Consider the following 8,459-nt stretch of genomic DNA (forward strand, 5'->3'; position numbering starts at 1 on the left):
GGAGCGGCGAAGAGCCTCTTGTCGCCGACGCCCGGAGCAGACCCGGAAAGTTGTGTCGCTATCTCCGACGCTCCGAGTTAATGTAGCAAGTGCAGCGCCGGGAGAAACCCCCCCCGGCGCTCCGCCCTTTCCCGGGACCGCTGCCTCCTCGCCAGCAGCCGCACCGGTCTCGTGCTGCCCATTTGCGTCCTCTCGCCGCCGCGGGCAGGCAGTGGCTCTACGGGTCAGGAAAGGTCCCTGGAGGAAGACACCTCCCCTCGCCGGGCGGTCGCGAACGCTAACTCCTCATCTCCAGCACCTCGGAGAACACAGGTTGTTGCGCGCAGCTCAAGGTGTTTCAGAGCTTTGCAAAACTCTTGCCGGGATCGATCACTGCACCCCCAAGCACTCGCACGCGGGCAGGGGACGGCGAGCACGGCCGGGGCAACAAAGACGCTGCCGGCGCCGGGCGGGCGAGCACCGGGACGGACCCCTCGGGGCTGCTCTCGCTTCCCGAGTCCTGCGGGCACCAGGTGAAGCGGGGCAGCAGCCACGGCCGCCCGTGCAGGCAGGGGCCGGTGTACGGCGGGCTCTGCTCCTGCTGCCGCCTCCCCGCGCCTCCTGCCCCGCTCAGCCCGGCGCGGCTCGCCGGGCTCGGACCGGCTCCGCCGCGGCTCTCGGGGCGCGCCGGAGAGGCGGGCGGGCGGCGCGGCGGCCGCAGTGCGCAAGCGCCGCCCGGCGGAGCCGCGGGGCCGAGGCACCGCCCGCCGGGGCGGCCGGGGCGAGGGGCGGGTGGGGAGCCGAGCCGAGTCGAGCCGAGCCGAGCCGGGCCCTACGCTCCCCGCCAGCCCCCGAGCTCTCCTTGCAGAGATGTAGCGCCTGCTGGCGTATCCCCGCTGCCCGCTCTCCGCAGCCCACCGGCGCGCCCCGGTCTCAGCGTCTGGCTGCCCTCCGGGGGCCGCGGGTGCCAGCGGGAGCGAGGGAAGCGACAGGAGAGCAAAGCGCCCTGCCCTGGCACCAGGAGTCTCGCCCCGGCACGAACGGCGGGCGATGGGAGCGGAGGTGGCTGGGAGGCGGTGCGGGAAGCTGTGGGCACCGGGACGGCAGAGGGGCCGTGAGGGCGCCTTGTTGCGGGGACAGAGGCCACGGACGGGGAGAAAGGGGAGCGTGTTCCCCTGGGAGAGCGCAAAGCGAAGCAGCAGGCTGAGCGAAGGAGGTGGTGTTCATACATCATCAGAATAGCATCAGAAGCGTCTCCACAGGTTTCTTTCCTGCTATGGGCATTTGTGTATGTTTTTTTTTTCTTGCATTTGTACTGTCAGATAAACTTCATAGTTCTTTCTTCTTGTTTCTCCGATTTTTATTTCGTTCAGGTGACAGCTTGCCGAATTTTGATGCAGTAAGTCTCTAAGTGCGCTTAAGGATTCTCCATCGCCCTTGCCAGTTGCCATTTTGTGGCGCTTTTGTGTAAAGTATACCCAACTAGTTTAAAAGTTTAATGTTTTTCCCACAAAGCAGTTTGAGGTGTTGTGCTATTTTTCCTTTGAAGAATGTCCGTGACAGTTACCCAGAAAACACAAACAGGATAAACAGAGAGTTCTTCCTTTTCTCAAACCATTCTCTCTCATTTAGGTGAGGTGTAACTGTGGAAACTGTAAAGTGTTTCTAAGCTTATGGGAGTGTGTAGTAATTTAGGCACTGCTGTGTTCCCAATCCCTAAATACAAGTCAAGCCATTTTCTTCTTCTTCCTCAGCAATGTAAATACAATCTCATGAAAAAAATTGACCAAGGTAATTTTAAGAATTCCTAATATATAATAAGTCTAGTCTAATAAAGGTATCTATGAATGTTAAAAAGTAACTGGGAAGTGCTAAAATCTACCAGGAAAAGAAGAGAATGACAAATGTATTTAACCTTTTTTTCCCTTACATTTTTCTCCCATTTGTTCCTTCTGAGCTCAGCTGGTGTATAAAAGGAGTTAATGATGATAATGAGCTTACATTTACAGTGCCTTTTTTCCTGAAGAGTCCCAAAGGGCATTACAAGCAGATATGATAAATTCACTGCTTGTTCTTAAAGGGTACTGGGGATTATTGCTGCTGGCTTTTATGTGAAAGAAGCAGATAGGAGCCAGCAGACATACTGCCCTTCTACATACTTCTGCAAAAATATGGATCATCAAGAAGAAGGTTAAGCAATGTTTGGTTGGCATCACTGATCCTGTAATGGTGAGATAAGAACTGAGGTCTGCATAGGTTTTCCAGTGTCGGCATATCACATGCTTTATGATGGAGAAAAAATATGTCTGAAGACAAAGAAAAGTCTTATACACGATTATCTTTTTCACATTTCTTTTGGTTCATTAAGTATTTTGTTTGTTGCAAAGAACACCAAGTACAGAAAATTTGGATTTTGTCGATTGTATTCAGCCAAGCTAAGAAGGTCTTTTGCTGGCTTTAAAACAGTTGATTTGTCATGTTTACTATTGCTGCTCTGTTAAATACTGAAAGTTAGTGTCTGAAAATTACATTTTTCAAATATCTTTGGTCCAAAATATTTATTTGAAATTTTGCTGCAGTCCATGTAATTTCTGAGGTTTTGTTTGTTTGAGTTTTTTTAGGGAAGGAGTTCGTTTTGGGGTATTTTGAGGCTGATGATGCATTTGTCCCATGTTTTTCAAATAATTCTGTTACTTCTTATGATATTTCTTTAGGATAAAGCTCCTACTCCATTACTTTTTGATACAGCCTACAGTTCACTCAGGCTTTCACAACTCTGCTGAAGAAGTTGTACATGTTTTGACAGTCTTTCTACCAATTCATGCATCAGCCTAGAAACAATCTTGAAAAGCACAAGCAGACTTTTATATTTATAACATGCTTAAAGAAAAAAAAAGAACCCAACCCAAAACATTTTTCTCTGTTATATGGGGGAACTGAAATTCATAGATGTTTTTGCAGCCAAAATCTATAAAAGGAACACCAATAAGCATGTTCCTACATGAAAAAAAAAAAAATAAAAATTGAAAGGTTTCCAAATACATTTATTCTGTTCTGTTGGTGTTCTACGATATTTCATCTATGATAAAAAAATCAATAGGCTTTCAATGCCTGCACTGCTGGATTTTTTTGACATCTCCAGTATTCATTACCTGAATAAGTAATATTGAACATGTTATTGTGTTTCAGTGAGAAGGGATTATTGCTGTTCTTTTTGCCTCTCCTCAGGGTTCGTAGAAACACAGAATGGTTTGTGTGGGAAGGGGCCTTCAAGATCATCTGGTTCCAGCCCTCCTGCCATGTACCTTCCATAGACCAGGATGCTCAGAGCCCCATGCAACCTGGCCTTGAACACTTCCAGGGACAGGGCATCCACAACTTCTCTGGGGAACTTGTTCCTCACCACCCTCACAGTAAAGAATTTCTTCCTAATGTCAAATCTAAAACTACTCTTTTTGAAGCCATTCTCCCTTGTCTATCACTGCATGCCCTTGTGAAATGTCTCTCTCCAGCTCTCTTTAGGTACTGCAAGGCTGCTTTAAGGTCTACCCAGAGCCTTTTCTTCTCCAGCCTGTCTTGGTAGGAGAGGGCCTGCAGCCCTCTAATTATCTTTGTGGCCCTTTTCTGGACTAGTCCCAACAGGCCCATATTCTTGTTATGTTGGTGTCCCCAGAGCTGAACACAGCACTCCAGGTAGGGCCTCACCAGGGCAGAGCAGAGGGGCAGAATCCACTCCCTCAAGCTGCTGGCCACACTTTGGGTGCAGCCCAGAATACTGTTAGCAGTGCTCAGCAGTTCATCACTGAAGAAGAAAGAGTGTATTTCCCAAAACAACTTCTGTCTTTTTGGTTTTGAACTACAGTGTGCTTAGCGACTTTACACTCATTTCTTCTTTCTCGATTAGGCAGATTTAATAGGACAGCTTTTTTTGTTTATGAAAAAGGTAGATTTGTTTATGCTGTCTTTTTACACCTCACTAGATTTTGTTGTGTATTCTGTTATAGTAATCTGAATTTGAAGAGAACATAATTACTGTAATCTGGTATCATTGGGCTTTTTATTTCAGACAGATAAACATAGTTTAATCAACCGGAGGAATTTTTTTTGTTGAATTCAGTTTCCTATGTGGTTGGGCCAGGCTCCGTAACAATAAACAAATGCTGAAAAATTTGCAATTGAAATTTAAAATAATTTAAAATTTAATGATAATATTGTAAGTTTCTTTTAATTAGTATTTTGTGCATTTATTGACATCTAGTAGGAAACCTTCTGCTAGCTCCTGAGTATAGATTGCTCTTTCTGTCTAGTTTCACATTTTAAATGATAATGCTTTTCCCTTTAACCTTTCTCACTTGCTGAAGTTTGAATTCTGTTTTAAAGAATATATGTCAGTGCTCATGTCACACAGTCCAAATAGATTTGCTTGATAAGTTATCCTTGATTTAAAAGAGAAGTTTCAGCAACTCTTCAATTACAATTAGTAATAAAAAAGCAAGTATATATGTTACATGGAAAACTGTGATGTGGTTGATACTCGCATTGCTGCTTTTCTGTCCTTTTTTTATCCAAAAAGCAGAGTGATGTATTGACTGCCAACAGTGATCATGGGATTGAGAAGTCATTAATTCTTTTTTCATGGTGAATGACTTGAAGAATAAGTTATATTTATATGATGTAGAGCTGTGGGAAAGAGTAACTATTATCTATCCTTGTTAGAACATAGTTTAAGAAGTGAGGGTGAAGCCAATGTGTGATGTGCATCCACAAAAATGTAACAATTCATTCTATTTCAGTCTCTTCTGTTAGCATCATATTCTTCTGATCATCTTCACAAGTTTCTGTACAGAAAGTGCTCAGACAGTAAAGATCTCAATACTAAAGGTGAGATGGAAAGACTTCTTTTTTTTTCTTTGCCTGGCAATGAAATTTAGATCAGTGAAAAAAGTAATGAAACCTTTCTTTCTTAAAAGCTTATCTGCGTTTTTCACCCTGTAATTGGTAAGAAGTGTCAAAAGGCAATAAGAGTCATATAGACACAATTTAAACCTTTACAGACTTTGAAAGTGTTGGGTCATGTTCAGCCTGAGAGATTTTTCTTTAAGCATCCACCGTGATGAAATTCTTTTGATCATTGTGTTTCAGAGAATTCTTAGATATTTGTTAATTTGATTGTTTGCCTGGAGTTTTGTTTAATTTTGCTAGCTGGTTTATACAAAATAATTTTTTCTGTGTTTACCAGAGTTTGACTGTTTCAACCAATTTGGAGCCATAAACCCTAAAAAGCACAAACTGGTGTTCAAAGTTTCATGTCAGACTGCCACTGTGATCAAGATACTCAGCACAACCACTGCTCCTGTGAGTCACTGCTTACCCTAGTTTATTATTTAATGCAAACCTGAAGTTCCAGGGAAATTAAGATCTGAACTGTGGTAATTTCTCAGTTATGCTCTATGAACTGTGGAAGATCTTTGAGGCCATATTAAAGGTTTCACGGCTGTTGTGGAGAAACTGATGGAAGAATGGGAGCTCCACCATTTCTAGTTGCAGCCATAGTGACAAATTCCAAAGAATTTCAAAAGGTTTTGGCAGCACTGCTGTCCTTGGGATGGCCAAGATTGCCCAGCACAGCAGCACCTCCTCTCATCCAGCGTGCAGTCCAGCCAAGAGTGGGTGATCACATGTATCTCAGAGTGGCAGAGGTAGTTGAGTGGCATCTCAGTAGCTAGTTTTAAGCAGCCTTGTGCAGCTATAAAGAGAAATTTAAAAAATAAGAGGAAGGGGAGCTGAGAAAGACTCTGAAAGACAAAGAGGGAGAGAAGTCAAGAAGGCTAGCAGAAAAAAAAAAAGTCATGAGTAAGGAAGAAGGCATTCTCTTGAGAGAATGTGAAGAAAAAGAAGAAGAACTTACAGAATAGAATGAAAAATGGAGAGACTGTAGTATAGATGCTGCTTCGTCCCTTGGAATCATGGAGCAGACATCTTTAGATTATTTGTCCATAGTCCCTGTTATTATCTCCTGGTATTATGGTCCCTGTGTCTCCCTTACATGTGCATTTCAAGATTTTTCTGTACTTTGATATGCTAAAATGTATTTAATAGTTAACAAAACCTTATGTTTTTTTGTCAGGCAGGTGATGTTTCTCCTTTCCTGTGCCACATTAAACTACTAAATATGTGGCTTGGACATGCATTAACTTGTGAGTCCAATGAAGTGCACTCCAAACAGACATTTGTATCATAAATAGCATATATTAATTACCCCTTCATTGCTAGGCTAAGTCTAGGCCATTGCTTTGAGTGTAGAAGATGCTTGTTTTTTTCTGCTGTGGGCTTTCCCTTCTTCAATGCAGTAGCTTGGTACTTCACTTTTCTTTCTTACTTTTTTTTTTTTTTTTTTAATTTAGACTTTAGGTTTTTATTTCCTGCCATTTTCACATTACTCTCAGTTGTTTCATCTGTCAAGGTAATTCACATATTGTTTACCATTTCTTTGAGCTTATTAATGAAGTTATTAAAATAAGAAAACACTTCATACCTTGCAGGAGACCCACTGCCTACTTCCCCACAACTCAGTGCAATCTGCTGCCATTTCTCATCAGCCAGTGTTTGTGATCCTTCAGCCTGTTTTCAATTTACATGACAGTGCTTACGTCCAAAGCAATTTGGATTCATTTTGGGAGATTTAGTAAGACACTGTATTGAATCCTTTATTAAAATCATGCTGTGTATCTCTCATCCAGGATTTTTGCAGTTCTATCAAAAAAGCAATCACGTTTCCTTGGCACGACGTGTTCCTTATGAACCCATGCTGCTTATTGCTCATTGTACCATTATCCTTTGAATGTTTAGAAGAGTATTTTGGAGTCATGAGTTTTGTTTCTTTTTTTCTGTTTATTTTCTTTTTCCCCTCGGCAAATGTTCTTTTCTTTCTCATTACAGAATATGATTGAAATTAAACTCCGTGTTTAATAAAGCACACTTCTTCCCTTTATTGATGTTTGAGGCTATATTTCCTATGCCATAAGACTTTTCACAAATAGTTTTTGAGGGCTTACTCTTTTCATTGTGCACTCAGGAATGCATTTAACATGGGCTAATTGACTGGATACAACTGTTTTTCTTACTTTTGTGCTATCCATAGCAATTTTTTCTTGTCCTGATTTTGGCTAGGATAGAGTTAATTTTCTTTCTAGAAGCTGGTGTAGTGCTGTGTTTTGGATTCAGTAGGAGAAGAACGTTGTTTTAACACTTTAATGTTTTAATTGTTACATATTACTGCTTACCCTGAGTCAAGGACCTTTCAGTTGGCTCCTGCTCTGGTGTTGAGGAGCTGCACAGGAAGCTGTAGGGAGCATGGCCAGGACAGGTGACCTGAACATGTTCGGTACCATAGAACATCACCCCTGTGTAGAAACTGGGAGAAGTTTCCTGGGAGCTGCTTGAGGATGGGCTGGGCATTCGTCAGTGGATGGTGAGCAGTTGTCTTGTGTATCACTTGTTTCTCTTGGGTTTTATTCCTCTCTTGGTTTTATATCATTATTATTACTTATGTAACTATTATTATATTTTATTTTATTTTAATTAGTAAAATGCTCTTATCTCAACCCCGAGGCTGCACCTTTTTGTGATCCACTTTCCCATCCCACCAGGGAAGGAGGCTTGGGAGAGAGTGAGGGGCTGTGTTGCCAACTGTGGCTAAACCATGAAACTTGTTTTCAGTCAAACCTGCTTTCAATGAGAACAAATAAGAAATACATGTGGGAAACGTGAGTTTTGCCCACCTCTCTCCCACCAAAGTAGCCCTACATTTGAACCATGTTTGCATAAATTTTATATATTTTAACAGTCCCCTTTGATATCATTAACTTGTTCTTGGCTTTATCCTGAGAGACATTGAACACTTTGACAGAGGTCTATTGTAATTGTAAGAATATATTTTCTTTTCATTGCCCAAGTCATCCTGCAGGAATTTGGATATTCCCCAGTTTTGGGAATATTCATATATTCAAGTTAAGCACAAGATTTTATGCTTTGCTGTTGCTCATACAAGATCTCTTCTACAGTTCATCTTTTTCCTGAAGAGTAGCCCACTGTATGTATTGTCTGCATAAGTAATCACAGCACCCTAGGGAGAAGAGTTATTTAAAACTATTATAAATGTCATACACATTCTCCCTTTCATGACTTATTTGTTCTCTATTAAGGTCAGATCCAAGTTGTAGACAATTAATTTTTATCACACTCTTACTTGTCAAATGTCGTATTTTGGCTTAGGGTTCTCTTTTCTGTTTTGATTTGCTTTGGGGTTTTTTTCCTATTTTTTTTCTTTTTCCTCTCTCCCACTTCTGTATTCCATGATGAATTGATAGCTTCTGAAGGATGACAGGGAATAAGAAGATCAGCTAACTTCATCTCAGCAGCTGGTGAGTTACTTTTTGTGCATTTTTATGTTATGACCTTGTGAGAAACATTTCTGCGAC

General features: G+C 42.2%; 1 long non-coding RNA gene across 1 annotated transcript; it reads left to right on the forward strand.

Moving 5' to 3' along the window:
- Positions 1-817: 817 nt before the first annotated feature.
- Positions 818-7,068, forward strand: LOC148184350 (uncharacterized). Its single transcript, XR_015772543.1, has 4 exons — positions 818-1,241; positions 1,353-1,378; positions 4,773-4,860; positions 5,219-7,068. It is a non-coding gene; the product is annotated as an uncharacterized LOC148184350 (long non-coding RNA).
- Positions 7,069-8,459: the final 1,391 nt, after the last annotated feature.

The sequence above is a fragment of the Pseudopodoces humilis genome, chromosome 5 (assembly GCF_049639895.1).
Source record: "Pseudopodoces humilis isolate 2021_Gansu_Grassland_sample_001 chromosome 5, ASM4963989v1, whole genome shotgun sequence".
NCBI classification, from domain to species: domain Eukaryota; kingdom Metazoa; phylum Chordata; class Aves; order Passeriformes; family Paridae; genus Pseudopodoces; species Pseudopodoces humilis.